A 15606-nucleotide genomic window follows, 5' to 3' on the forward strand; every position below is an offset into this window, starting at 1 on the left:
GTTAAAAGCACTGACTGCTCTTCCAGAAGTCCTGAGTTCAACTCCCAGCACTCACATGGCAGCTCACAATAATTGGTTTAGAAATCCCGTGGTCTCCCCAGGTACCAGGCACACACGGTGGATAGACAGAGATGCAGGCAAACCTCTCATAAACATAAGATAATGTTCTAAATTATTATTTTAAATAGCACTCCATACGAAAGGCCCTCGGAAAATTCTCAAATCACGTGGTCTGGGGGTCAGTTCTGTGAGCTGTTTGCTGCCCTATAAATACATCACCCTGAATCCAAGACCGGCTAGCTGCCAGAGCAACCCCATCTCATGATCATCAGAAAGACCTAGCAAAGGCCATGTTTGCAGAGCGGTTGGAAGAGTGTTTTCCCAGCTCACTTGTAGCCATGGCATACATATATACCCAGTGTATAAACAGTATGCTTGTGCACACCTGTGGTCCCAGCAGTTCTGAGGTGGAGGCAGAAGGATTAGAAATTCAAGATCATCCTCAGCTTGAAAACAAAAAGACTCCAAAAATTCCCAAATAGCCCAAGCCAGGGGAGCGGGTGCTCTGCCAGCTGCCAGAGGGATTTTCCCTACTGGAAATGTGTTTGCCTGTTAACTCCTAGTTACTCTCAGGCCAAAGCCAAGTTCCCCTGGCCCACCTCACACCTCTCCCTTGTCCCGGTGGCAATTCTGAGAGTCAGGGATGCTCCCAGGAGTGTCCACCCCACTTCACGTGACTCACTGTCACTTTATGATGGGGTTCTGAAGTCACCACCCCAGGGAAAGTTCAGATCCCTACCGCAGACTGGGGAAGAGCCTCTCCTGGCCTATTCCAGCCGCCAGTGTCGACCCCTGTCAAGGCTCAGTGAGAATCATTCAGCTCTCACTCTTGAAGAACACTCAGACAGACATATTGACAGAGCAGGAAGGCTCTAATTCAGACAGACGTACTGACGGAGCAGGAAGGCACTAACTCGGAGCCCCTCTCAGGACAGACAAACTCTAAGAGAGCAATTTCCCAGAGTGGACGGAACCGTGGAGTATGAATAAGGGTTTTCTAGATGAAGAAGTAGAAGCCTCAACAGGTTAAAATTCCAACTGGGCAAATGTCAGTGATGATGGGCTGAGGCTGTAATGCCCTAGTTACTGGTTCCCAAATGAATTCAGAGGGTTTCCAATAATATGCACACTCAAGTTTGGACCAGCAGCACCCCAGCATGGTGGACGTGGAAAGTGTGGCAGGGAGCCTTGGGAGGGGAGAACTTTTAAAGGGGAAACACCGTTATCAGGGGAGTCCATGTCCTGTCATTTTTGGATTGAGTACATAGGATAAGGTAGTTTCTGAACTCATTGGTCAGTTTTTGGGCGCAAAACCCCAACAGAGCCATTTATAACTGACAAGGTATCTTCAAGGATAAGATGCCTCCTAGGAACATCTGTTGTTAAATTTTATGGCCCTGTTCTGAATTGGCCATTTTTAGGGTATCTGTTCAAATTCTGCTATGTCAGAACATTTGTGGAGCTGAGATCGCCTATCCCCACCCCAGCTCATTATATGGCTTAAGATGAAGTCTCTTCTTTAAAATGGAGTTTGCAAAGTCAGGTCCTCCCAAGGCCACCAGTGTTGCCCAAGAGCAGAATAAGAGGGTGAAGACCCTGGCAGAGATGGTGCACGCCTTTAATCCCAGCACTTGGAAGGCAGAGGCAGGTGGATCGCTGAGTTCAAGGCCAGCCTGGTCTACAAAACCGGGACAGCCAGGGATACACAAAGAAACCCGTCTCAAAAGAAAGAAGGAAGGAAGGAAGGAAGGAAACAAACAAACAAACTGGGGTCAAGAGAGGGGCTGTTATTGCAGAATTTGAAAGTGCCAAAGAAGTTAAATTTGTTCCAAGGGGTTTGGGAGAACCAGGTTAGAGGATAAAGCTGGAAGTGTAGTGGTCAATTTCTTGCGGAAAGATGTGGAAGATTCGTTGCAGGGTAGGATAAAGAAACTGAAAGATGTCTGAGTTAAGACAGGGCTGGGTGGTGCCTACAACGGCTGGGAAAATCGAGAAGGCAAGAGCAGAACCAGGACCTCAGCTAGGTAACTCAGGAAGGTGGGGGCGGGCGGGGCGAGGGGTCAAAACAAAGGAAAACCTGCAGGTTCCCATTCAGCCACCAGAGGACGCTCCAAGACAGGCCCGGGCTGCACTCCTCCCCAAGGTGCATTTTGTAGCCTAGTTCTCCCGCAGCCGAATTTGCCGGTGGTAACCGACCCCCCTGCAGGGAGAGACGGAGGCAGAAGGCTGCAGGCAAGTTTACTTCTTGTCCTTTCTACCCTGCTCGCAGCGAGGTGTCTCACCAAGGTCTCCTCAGGGTGAGATCCAAGGAACCCGAATGCTACTGTTGAGAGAAAAAGGGACTGCAGGGGCGCCCCACATCAGAAGGAGGACGAATAGTCCCTCCTTGATCCAAAAAAAGCGTTGGTGGGCGTTTCCCAAGGGCTACTCGGCATACCCTACCCCAACCTCTGGAAGTGGTGACCGTTTGAGGCTGTTTTGGAAAGTATTTGGACAAGTGAAGATACTGACTCCCCTAGCTCAATCTGGTGGAAGGACCCCGGGTTGGTGAAGCTCAGACTGCCTGGAGTCATGGCTAAGAGTCTTAGATCCAGGATTCGGGTTCAGCTCTATCCAGGAACCTAGTTTCCAGCTGCAGTCTAAGCCGGCTCCTCCGTCTAAGCTCTTAGGAGGTGATTCTGAACGCTGTGCCTGCGGCGCTTAACGTTCACCCGCACTCCCTGTGTGAAAAGTCCCTGTGTGCAGGCCACCGCAGGAAAATGAGCTTTCCTTCCCCTCCCTGCTCAGGCCTGCAGAGGCAAGTGGCGAATTGCTAGAATGAAGAGCGTCCTGTCCGGCAGGTGGATGGGAAGCAGTTAAGGCAGTTTGCCTGAGGGACAGAGAACCCAGGCCGAGGTGACCTCAAGCGAAGGAGGCCACAGAGGTCCGGGAAGAAGACCCGCAGCGGTGCAGCTGGAACAAAGCACACATCATGGCCCACAGGCAGTCGGAGGGAGGGAGGGAGATGCCTTTCCCGGATCCAGATGGCAGCATCCACAAAGGAGGCTTCAGAAAGCCCCTGTGAGATGCTGAGGAGATAAAGGATGCGGCCAACTGAGGAGATGGGAGTGAGTGACGGGGAATCTTTCGGGAAAGCCATACACCTATGCTTGCATCTAAACGGAACAATCTTTTCAATTTTTTATGAAAACAAAAAACAAGTAACAAATGGAGATACTGAAATAGGAAACCCGTTCCTATTCAATTCGACTGAAAGCCCAAATGCATGCCGAAAATAATTCCAGCCAGATTTTGCTAACCTGGAAAGAAGCACCCACAGGCTTCTCAGCTGACCTGCTCAAATAGTGCTGCTGAGGCCTAGAGGGGCTGGGGCCCACACGCCACCATACAGCGCCTGGACTGGAAAACTGGACTCTCAAGTTTTCTGGGACCTTCTTTTTTTTTATTTTTATTTTTTGAGACAGGGTCTCTCTGTAGCTTTGGAGCCTGTCCTGGAACTAGCTCCGTAGACCAGGCTGGCCTCGAACTCACAGAAATCCACCTGCCTCTGACTCCCGAGTGCTGGGACTAAAGGCGTGCGCCACCACCGCCTGGCACTAAGACCCTTCTTTACACAACTCATGGCAGCCTACATGCTTTCACGTGCACACCACAACCACACACCATACACAGCTACACATAGAACACACAGACACATCATACCACACATACCTCGTCTCCCACACACCACAACCACACACCATACACAGCTACACATAGAACACACAGACACATCATACCACACATACCTCGTCTCCCACACACCACAACCACACACCATACACAGCTACACATAGAACACACAGACACATCATACCACACATACCTCGTCTCCCACACACCACAACCACACACCATACACAGCTACACATAGAACACACAGACACATCATACCACACATACCTCTTCTCCCACACACCACAACCACACACCATACACAGCTACACATAGAACACACAGACACATCATACCACACATACCTCTTCTCCCACACACCACAACCACACACCATACACAGCTACACATAGAACACACAGACACATCATACCACACATACCTCGTCTCCCACACACCACACATACAAACACACACAGAAAATACCAACACCTGTATGTATATAATTCAAGATCCCACAAACTACACACATTCCCTGCACAGACACAGACTGACCTGGAGTACCCCAATACATAGAAATCTAACCATATTCACACACGCATGTGCCAAAACTGGTACATATATCTAATCACCCCACACCAGGTATGGCACACCCTAAGCTCCAAAACCATCCTCAGGGCACATCTACAGACCAATCCTGACACTCACAGGCATACCCTCCCCCTTGCCATGAGTTCATAAACACCTGAACACACACACACATGCAACTTCACACGTGCAAATGTACATAGCAGATCACAGAGTCGTGTGCATGCCGCCAGGACACAGCTGTACCACCTGGATCCCACCCAAGCCCTCCTGGCTGAGACAGGGTGACAAGCCTGGTGCCTGCGCCCCTGGCTCCCCTCTCTGGCAGGGGGTTCCCAACAGGGAACAGCAGCCTCCCTTACAAAGGCCAAAGCCACGTGCCCCATGGAAAGCCCCAGGGCTCATTCTTAGCAAGAGCCTGGCAGCTCAGCAGCTCAGAGGTACAGCCACGCCCAGTTCAATGCCAGGCTCTCCTGTCTCCACCAGGGTTGGAGTTGGGCGAGAGGAAGACAGCTGCAGAGTTTGTTGCCTGTCCACTTGCTTTTACCTGCTTTAGATGGTCCTGGCTATCAGGGCCATTAGGCATGGAGCCCTGGGTCCTTCTCCGAGTCCGCTTCCTAATTTGGTATCATGTATGCAATCTCTTAGCCTGGGGCAGACCACAGAGTACAGGCTGAGTTAAGGCAAATCCCATTGTTAGAGTAAAGTAAATGTTCCTTTCTTCACTCAGCAAACTTAGGACCCAGCCCTAACTGCAGGTACTCTCTGTGATCTCCATTTTACAGCCACGGAAACTGAGGCTGCCACATATTCAAAGTCACAGTTGGCAGGAGACATAGCTGAGGTTGGAACCCAGGTCTATCTGTTTCTTTAAATCCAGCTAGACTTGAGCCTTCCCTTTTATAGTCCAAAGCCCTCCTCCCCTCTCCCTAGCAGCGGCCCCTGTTAAATAAATCATTTAGGATGGGTTTCTAATTCCCAGACTTGGTTGCAAATGAATTATTCACATTGTAAGGCCTGCAAACCACAGGCTGAGCCTCATTACCCAAGAAGGGTTGCCCGTCTGCAACATGCCGCTCCCTGTCCTGGGCACCATGCCTGGTGGGCTGGCCAGAGAGGGCCCTGTGCCTGTACCCTGATCCTGCTCTGGGAACTGGGAGGAGGGAGGGGCTTTCCTCCCCCTCAGGCCTTTGCTTTCTAATAAGCTCACTGCCTTACTGTTAAGAATGCCTGGACTCAGCGTGGGGTTGCCATCTGCAGCTGTGTGGACTCAGGAAGGTAGCTTGCCCTCTCTGGGCTTCTAAGGGGGGCTGCGTGACCAGCCTACTCCATACTTTTCTTTTCTCTTGTGCTGTCTGACCAGACCCCATGTTGGGCACTGGGGACGGGGGTTCTATCCTGTCAGGGTGCCCAGTGTCTCTGAAAGCCAGGTGTGAGGCAGAGCCCCGGGGTAACGAAGGGAACACAATGAAATAGAGACGGTTTTTAGGAAGAAGTGCTGGAAATGTTGCCAACACTGCCTCATGGGGTTAGGCTTCTGCTGGGAACAGCTGGTGGCCAGTGCCTGACGGATATGGAACAACAATGCCAGGCTCTCTCACTCCCAAGGTACAGCTCCCAGGACTCTTGTAGTGTGTACCTACTTCACCCCTTCCTTTCAGGCACTGTCTGAGGGCATAGGCCACAGGACCTATACTCTGATCAATGCCTACTCCTGACCCAAACTAAGCCCTAATCCTGATGCCAGACTGATCCCTGATCTTGGTTCAAAGTGGAGCCTGATTGATTCTCTGTCCAGGTAGACTGAGCCATGATCTACATTCCCAACCCTGGTTCAAAATAGACCCTGATCCCTGATCCTCTCTTGGTCCAGGCCAGAGCCTGATTCTTATCCCAGGCAGACTGAGCCCTGATTCTGTTCAGATAGGACCCAGGCCTCCAACTGAGGCTTCCAGAGCCAGAGCAGGGCTGGTTAGCAGAGGAAGAGAAGGTGGGGTCTGGCTGAGTCAGAACAGGAGCAGACAGCCAGGAAGTCCGCCTCAGAACCTCAGGGCACTCAGATGACTTTTCCAGAAATATCTCAGTGGGTCACTTAGCTGGGAGAACCACCCACTGTGAGCCAAGGGTGCCACTTTCTGTGCTAGGTGCCGACGTGGTACTTTGCCATCCCTCTGGAGAGCATCTTCAGGTGAGGAGGTAGTCAGGGCAGATAATTCAGCTTCACCTCAGCACTAACCAATCAGCTCTCATCCTGAGCTCTTCTTCATAGCATTCAGGCTCAGGCCTGTAGAGGGTCTGTGTTGGCCAGCACGCGGTGGGTCTCCTGCGTGAGTCTAGGAAGAGAGGCAGGGGATCGCTGAGTCTGCAGAAGTGGCCAACCCTAGCCTCAGGCAAGTCATCCCTGTTCCCAGGGTTGCTCAAGCTTGATCCCTGTAAGCATGGCATGACTCAGAAAACTGAGGCCTGGGAGCTTCTACTTGTTTCCTGAACTCTTGCTACGCTTTCCTCCAACTTCTGTCTCTATCTGTAGAAGCGCAAAGTCCACCTCTCCCAGATGCCACATCCATGTACCCACCCCTCTGCCTACCCACTTGGCTTGGGGTTGTGGAGGCACAGTTGCTTGGAGGCAGCCAAGGAAGCCAACCATTAAACAAACATGCCTACAAAACTAAATGCTGTGTGCTAAGTGCTGGGAGAAGCAGCCGGATGTCTTCAGCATAACAAAGACTGTCTCTCCTGGGGGTGCTCTCTGGGCCCCAAGGCGCTGTGGGCAGAAACACTGCATAGACCGCCCATGGGCTTGGCCTCAAGGGAGCCAACTGGCTTGCTGAAGCTGCAGGCAGCCCTTGTGGCTTTTGCAAGGAGTTGGGGTTCAGGGGTATGTGGCTGGAGCAAGGGGAAAGTGTGAGGGGAGGGGTTTTGAAAGGTGCGCCCCTGGAGAGTCTTCCTTGGGAGCCAGCCAGCTGGTGCCTGAAGCCTCCTGGAGAAATAATGAGTGCAGCTATTTCCGGGAGAGCGACAGCAGGAGCAGACAGCGGAGGAGGAAACAGCAGGCAGACTAGGCAGCAGGACAGAGAGGAAAACGGGAGGCTGGGTGGCTGTGCAGGATTTCACAGTCCTGGGGAGGCTCTGCTGCCACCCTACACTGGTCACAAAAGCAGTTCCTATGTCTCTAGCCAATCACGTGCTTAGAAAGAGTCACATAAGGTCCTATCCATGAAAATCATTGCTACTCAACCCCATTATACAGACTTGTGAAAGTGAGGCCAGGCATTATTAGTTCCATTGTCCAGGAAGGCAGCATTAAGTGGTGGATGAGAACGTGAACTCTTGGTGCCCAGTTCCTCAGGCAACTCTTGGTTACTCCTTTGTCAGATCTATAAAGTGACCATTCACGGATGGAGACAGAATCTCAGCTGGCTCCTGGAGGTTTTGCTTGGCCCTCCTGACAGCCCAAGAGCTCAGGGGTTCTGTCCCTACAGAACAAGTACCAGGGAAACACTGCCAACAAGTCAGCACCATGAAAGCAATGCCACGAATAGGAGCACACATGCCATGGGCGGGAACACACATGCCATGGGCAGGAACACACATGCCACAGACAGGGAACCTGAGACGTAGTGGTAAGAGGCACATCTGGACATCATCTGGCAGAGGACAAATGAGGAGAGCAATGGACTAACAGAGTCCTCATGTAGACTGTTAAGTTGGGAGCATAGCCCCCAGCGCCTCGTATCCATCCCAGACCCCAGGCCTGAGCGTTCTATTGGTCTGGACTCCAAATTCCAGCATGCCAGGGGTCAGGACCCACTCCCACAGTGAGCTCCCAGAGGAGAAACACGTGGTCTCTTCCCCCTCCCCGTGATGTGTTCATGGCCTCTCGGTTCCGTTGCAGAAATCCCATTAAACCTGGATATTTCTTAATTTGGCTGGTTGTGATTTGGTTTGATTGGGATTTTTGCGTCAGCAGAAAGCCCGTGTTAGGAAAAATTCCTAACATCTTGGAGGTCCCACCAGGTAAAAGGCTTTTCTGTGTGGCCCTAGGCCACGCATCTAAAGCCCCCTAGTCCACAATCTGAGCTCTCCACGCCATGCTAAAACTGGCTCCTGGGCTACAGCGGCTGGATCTTGGTGAGTCCCTTTTTCTTGTCTATGCTATAAGGTTTTTTGGGGACCCATTCGTACTTATTTTTGTCAATTATCAGACTCTTATTGAAGCTGCGAGCTCGCACCAAGAGTTTGATCTCAGCAGCAGCTAGGCCAGCAAGACGGGGCCTGGCTGAGGTGGGCTTTGTTTGCATCAGGGATGCCTAGCATTCAATTTCCCAGACCCTGTTAGGCCTAAGAGCTATTTTAGCAGACACACTGTAATAGACTTAGTTCACTTGGTTGGGCATAGACTTTAAAATGGGCACTTGCAGTTCAAAGCCAGATCCGCTGTCGCCCCTAGGATACTTCTTACAAAATTTTTATAAATTGGGGCTGTACATATGTCCAAGGTTTTTGGGTTCTGCGCTCTTGCCTTTCCCTTAGTAGCTAGTGTCTCGCAGCACCAATCTTGGTTGCTAAGGCCGCAATGCCTCCAAATTTCTAGTCATCTGGGAATTGGGACCCCGACAACTCCAGCTGGACCATGAAGGCAGAGACACTGGCTCCTTCCCCACTCCCTCAAACCCACACTACCCAATCCCCTCCTGTGGAGCAACATTCTCCACATTCCTCTCCTTCCCTGACTAACCTTTATGGCAGGGCCTTTCTCCTTAACCATCACCTCCCAGTCCAAACTCCTCCACTGGTAGGGCACCTACTCTGCCATTCCCTTTTAAGGTCCCTTCTCCCATTCACACGCTGACAGTTGTCTCCCTGCCACCGCACCAGTGGGCCCTAATGCCCCTAAACCTGCCCCACTCTCCCCAGGGGACAGAGTACTCCTCAAACAGTTAACTCCTAGGTCTCTCGAACCTCAATGGACAGGACCTCACACGGTAATCCTCACCTCGGCAGCCAAGCTCTTGGGACACCCATGCTGGTACCATCTCTCCAGGCTCAAGCGGGCACCTACTCAGGACACTTGGTCTGTCCAGCAGACAGGACCTTCCACCCTCAAGTTTTCCAGGATGCCACAATGAAGGGCCTACCTGCTCCTCATCCTGGCGTGCTCAACTTTGGTAATAACAATATTTTCTTCCTAAACACCTGCCTTCTCACCTCCCCCAAGGAACAGATGCCTGGAGTCTCCGGGATGACAGTACATGGGTTGCCTTTCCAGTCACACCTCTTGCTGAGTGTGGACCCACTAACACCCAGCTCTCCCCTTCCCCAAATCACCGTATGCACACAGGAAATAGCCAGACTTGAGTCAATGCCCCTTTTCCTAGAGAGCCTAAATTGTTGGTCACAATTATCACATCAATTTCCTGTCATCTCTATATCCAAAGAGTCTGGAATGTTAAGTTGGGAGCATGGGCCCCTGCCTCTCGCATCCATCCCAATCCCCAGGCCTGAAAGTTGTATTGGTCTGGACTCCAAATTCCAGCATTCCAGGTCCCGACCCCCACTCCCACAGGGTATTTAAGTGAGCTCCCAAAAGAGGAACACATGGTCTCTTTTCCTTCTTCCTGGTGGTGGTTGCATTAGTGGCCTCCTGGTTCCCCCTTGGGGCCACCCAAGAGTGCAGGAATCCCATTAAACCTGGGATATTTCTTAATTTGGCTTGTTGTGATTTGGCTTGATTGGGATTTAACAGAGGCGAGTGAGTGAGAGGTGAGGGGTTGAGGGAGAAAAGAGACAAGATGTGAGACTGCCCTTCCCACTCACCTCCCTCCACCTACATCTCCCAGGCAAAAGCCCCCTTGTCTCTCTCCTCAAGGAGTCTTCCAGATTCTTTGCCAGGCTGTTGCCTAGCAACAGTGTCCTGGTTGGCCAGCCCCACCCACTGCAGTCTTCAGGATCAGGGTAGTGTAGCTCTAGGACCTGACTGCAGGAAGGGAGTGGAGCAGACCCTGGGGAAGTCGGAGCCTGGGAGTTCAGCGTTTCAAGAACAGGCAGGGTGGAGCACTGCTCCGAAGACACTGAGCTGAAGCTGGAGAAGCATGGTATGCACAGGGGTGAGACCAAACGCTTCACTCTGAAGTCCCGGTTCTAAGCATATCTGAGAGAAGCTGAGTCCCCTTCTGGACCAGTTTCACTGCTTTAGTCCCTGAGGGACAGGGTGAGGACCAATTGAGCACACAAGGCTTGTCCTCACAGAGGTCAAAAGCTCTCCCAGAGCCCTCCAGGAGAGGGATGGTGACCTGCCTGCAGAACTGAGCCTAGAGGCTCCCTGAAGACATGGTCCCTGCCTGACTTCCCTGCATGGAGGGAGCTCCAGGCAGAGAAAACAGCCTGTGCCAAAGTCCCAGGGCCTGGCTCTTTTGGTAGCCAAGTGAATTTACACATAATCTCCACCATAGTTACAGAGTTGGAATTAGAGGTCTCATGGTTCAGAAAGGACAAGGGACCTACCTGCCCAGGGTTACTCTGCAGTACCTGTAGAGCTAAGTTCATCTGGCTTTCACCCTGCAGCCTGAATGCACAGAAAAGAAAGTGACTTCCATGGAGGGAGAAAAGAGAATGCAGCTGTTGTGGTGATGGTGTTGATGGTGGTGTTGTTGTTGTTGATGGTGGTAGTGGTGATGATGATGGTGGTGATGGTGATAATGATGGTTGTGGTGATGGTGGTGGTGATGATGGTGGAGGTGATGGTGGTGTTGTTGGTGGTAGTGGTGGTGGTGGTTATGGTGGTGGCGGTGGTTATTGTGGTGGTGATGGTGGTGGTGGTTAGGAGATTGGTATGGGCCTGGACCACAGGGAACTCTGAGCTCTAGGCAGGGCACTGGGGAGCCATTGATGGTTTTTGAGCTGGGAGAGAAGAACCCAGCTGAGTTTTCAGGTCCCTGGGTAGTGTCCTGGGACATCTGTCCCCACTTTGTACACTTGCTGCTCTCTGCATCCATCTGCCCCACCCTCCACCCCCCGCGCTTCTCAACCACTGTGAGGAACCATGTGTGACAGTGGAGAATGTAAAAATATATATGCAACCGAAAAACAACAACGGCTGACAGCACCCAGCTATAAATACTCTGGAGCGGAAGCACGCTCCTCGAGCCGGCTGCCTACTGCCTGCGGTCTGGCTGCTGACTGGTGAAGGGACTCAGAGGAAGGGGCAGGAACAAAATGACCAGTGGCAGACCTACTATGTGCCGAGTGTTTGAAAAGCGTGACATTACCATGTTTCTCCCACATTCTCTCAAACAATCACTGCTGCTGTGCCAATTTTAAAGATAAAGAAATGGAAGATCGGAGAAGACCATCTGGTAAAGGTCACACAGCCAGGGAACAGAGGGGCTGGAGAGGCCAAGGCCTACTATGGACCAACTGTAGGAAGAAGAGAGCCAACTTCAGGCCCTGCCTCTCTCAGTCCCTGTCCATCACCAGAGAGCTGAGACTACGCATTCTTCAACCCACACGCCTTTCATGTGAAGAACGTATCTCTTCTCTTGGCTTTCAAGCTCCTGGCTTCTGTCTTCCACCCACCCTCAGAGGCCACCTCTTGTGCAGAGCCAGACATCTCTGAGCTTGTTGACCATCTCATGGGACCGTTATAGGGCTGAGTGCTTTTTGCCGCTACACTTGCTGTTCATCATGGTTTCTGAATTGGTAGAGATGTAACCCAGGCTGAGTTCTCAGGTCCCTAGGTACTGTCCTGGGCCATTTCCCCGCCTCCTACATTTGCTGCCTCCAGCTGCAGCCTCAGCTCCAGTCCCACCTGCTCAGGGAAGACTCTCTAGGGTCTTCCATTGGCCAGACCCTCCCATTAGCTGACTTCCACATGCTTTCCTGGCAACCCTCATCTGGGACCCAGCTGTACTTGGCTGGGCCATCGTAAGTGGTGGGCCACAGCTATGAACAGGCAGAACTGGAACCATGGTGCTCTCTGTCTGGCTGGCGAGTGCTTGGATGCTTAGGAGTGGTCAGTTGGCGCCTCCCCTCGTGAATGGACAGGGTTGGGGATGAGCTCAGGTGAGTGACCTTGGGGACAATTGTGGAGGTGATGGGATGAAGCTGGCCTTTGGGGCTCTGGAAAAAGAAGGAAAGGAGGAGGAGGAAGAGCTGAGAAAGCTTCTGGGACCAGGCAAGACAACAACTGTGTGGTTTGTCTACACTCAGGCTTCCCCTGGACTCCAGTACTGCCCTGGTAACTATTGCCAGTCTAACTGTGTGTACAAGCACATGCATACATAAACACATGTGTGTGTTGGGGGGGGGGGCTGCATGCACATAGGAGAGAAGAGGACAACTTTAGACATTTTGCTTCAGACATGAGTCACCTTTTTAAATTTATTATTATTGTTGTTCTTATTGTTATTGTTATTATTATTATTATTATGTTTTTTCAAGACAGGGTTTTGCTATATAACAACCCTGGCTGTCCTAGAACTTACTCTGTAGACCAGGTTGGCCTTAAACTCACAGTTTAAGAGTGCCTACCTCTGCCTCTCAAGTGCTGGGGATTAAAGGCATCTGCCACCATGCCCAGCTTTTATTTTTATTATTTATATGTATGGGGGTTTTGCATACATGCATATATGGGCAGCACATATGTGTGCCTAGTGCCTGTGGAGGTCAAAAGAAGATCTTAGATCCCTAGAACTGGAGTTTCAGATGGTTGTGAGCTGTCATGTGGATGCTGGGAACTAAACCAGGTCCTCTGGAAGAGCAGCCAGTGCTCTTAACTGCTCAGCTTGTTTTATTTATTTTGGGAGACAGGGTCTTTCATTGGCCTGGAACTCTCAGCTCAAGCTGGGCTGGATGATCAGTAAGCCTCAGGAATTCGCCTCTCACCTTCTACTCAGGAATCACAAGGGTCTTCTATCACTCCCAGCTTTGTTTTAGGTGAGTTCTGGGGATCTGAACTCAAGTTCACTCTTACTGACTAAGCCAAGCCTTGTAATTCTGACTTTTATAGCCACTTACTAGAAGAGAAAACAAGAAGCAGATGAAGTTAATTTTGATGTTTTTATTTAACCCAAATATCCAAATACATTTCTTTTTTTTAAAAAAGGTATTTTAAATGCCGGGCAGTGGTGGCACACGCCTTTAATCCCAGCACTTGGGAGGCAAAGGCAGGCGGATCTCTGTGAGTTCGAGACCAGCCTGATCTACAGAGCTAGTTCCAGGACAGGCTCCAAAACCACAGAGAAACCCTGTCTCGAAAAACAAAAAAAAAGTATTTTAAATCATGTATGTGTATTTGTGTATAGATGTGTTTTTACACATGTGTGTATTTGTACGTACGTGCATATATTTATGTGTGCGTGTATTTGTGTGTTTATATTCATGCATGTATGCATATGTGTTTATGTATGGTATGTGCTCATGCACATGTGATTGCAGGTGCCTGTGGAGGCTGGAAGAGCATATCAGATACCCCTGACTAGAGTTACAGGTGTTTGTGAGCAGCTCTACATGGGTGCTGGGAAGCAAACTTGGGTCCTCATTATGAGCAGATTGCACTCTTAACTGCTGAGCCATCATCTCTTCGGCCCATCTCCAATATCACGTGTAATAACAATACGGTGTGTACATATTCTGTATGTTATCAAGATAAAAAGAAAACTTATCATAGCTTACTTTATACACAGTCTTGAGAGGTTAGTCACCTGCTAAGTGATCACTAGCCAAATGTGGCCATTGGCTACCATACTGAACATTACCGGTCTAAACTGGAAAGTCTCTGCGAGGCAGGACAAGGGTCTAGTATTGGGCACTTAGGCAACGTTTATCACCTAACTGACTCACTCACTCATTCAGACTGGTGAATGAATGAGTAATCTTACACCCAATAAGATCAGAAGTCAGACTCCAGGTCTGAAGAGCATTGAGACCCAAGTTCCTGCCTGATTGAGTGTCCCTCGCCTTCCTGAGCTCTTTTACCCATCTGTACAGCACCCCAAGCAATGAACTTTGTGACTTCTGGTCCCTTTCTGTAGGGCTGTCTTCAGAAGACAGAATTCAGTCCTCAGCAAGGCCCCACAGCCCACTCTGTTGTGCCCCCTCCTGTGAGTGACAGGGGTTCTCCATGTACACGGCAGGTGGCTTTCTGTGCAGAGTGGAGGCAAAGCCTACAAGGGGGGGCAGAAGTACAGCAGCTGCCACGTATAGCTTTGTCAGAGGCAGCAGGACCAAGGTGTATGCACAAGCTCAGTCTTTTTGTTACCAGCTCCCAGTCTCAGCCCAGAGTTAGAGGGAACAGGGATTGTTGTCCCCATGATCAGCAGAGAACAGAAAGGAAGGCCAGCGTGTGCTCTCACAGACAGCATGGCAGCAGCGGTGGCAAGGGGGAGGGGCAGGGGTGTGTGGCATTGTCCTGATCCTCTATTTTCCTCAACTGGAAGTGGGTACAGAAGTTACCAAAGGTCAGTACCTCAAACCCAAGCTCCTCCACGGACCAGCTCCATGATGCTTCACTCAACTGAGCCTTAATGTCCTTGTTTGTAAACAAGACCCAGAACTACGTCACAGAGTTGTGGAGCCTGTATGAAGAGCCAGCATATCCATGGAAGCAGGGCTTAAGGACTTGGAAGGCCTCTCTTGAAAGGGAATCGTATTAGGCTGCACAGAACTTACTAAACTACCAACTGTGTTGTTTTTACAAAGCCTTTTGTCAATGTTACCTCAGTGAGGAGGCTTGTGTGTTGGGTTTTTATAATCCCCAAAGCACTTTAGAATCATAAATCACTTTGGGACCACAAAGTTCCTTTCTAAAGTGCTTTCTAAACTGTTGAATGCTGAACAAATCAGACAAGTGGCCTTAAAGTATAGGCAGGGGACTTACAATATAGCTTGGTTGGTAGAATGCTTGCATAGCGTACACAAAGCCCTGGGGTCTGAGCCCAGTTCTGTATAACCAGACATTGTGGTGCATGCCTGTAATCCCAGCACTTAGAAGGCAAAGGCCAGAGAATCAGAAATCCAAGGTCACCCTGGACTATATGAGTTGGAGGTCAGCCTGGAATACATGGGATTAGATAGATAGATAGATAGATAGATAGATAGATAGATAGATAGATAGATAGAAGGATCTATCTATCTACCTATAATTTTTTTAATGCGGAGGGAGAGAAAGCTGTGGGATGGCTCAGCAGGTAGAGGTGCTTGCTGCCAGGCCTGATGACCTGAGTTCAAAGACTGGAACCAACATGGTGGAAGGAAAAAAAACTGACTTCTGCAAGTTGTCCCCTGGCTTCCACATGTATACCCCTA

The sequence above is a fragment of the Microtus pennsylvanicus genome, chromosome 9 (genome assembly GCF_037038515.1).
Source record: "Microtus pennsylvanicus isolate mMicPen1 chromosome 9, mMicPen1.hap1, whole genome shotgun sequence".
Classification (NCBI taxonomy): Eukaryota; Metazoa; Chordata; class Mammalia; order Rodentia; family Cricetidae; genus Microtus; species Microtus pennsylvanicus.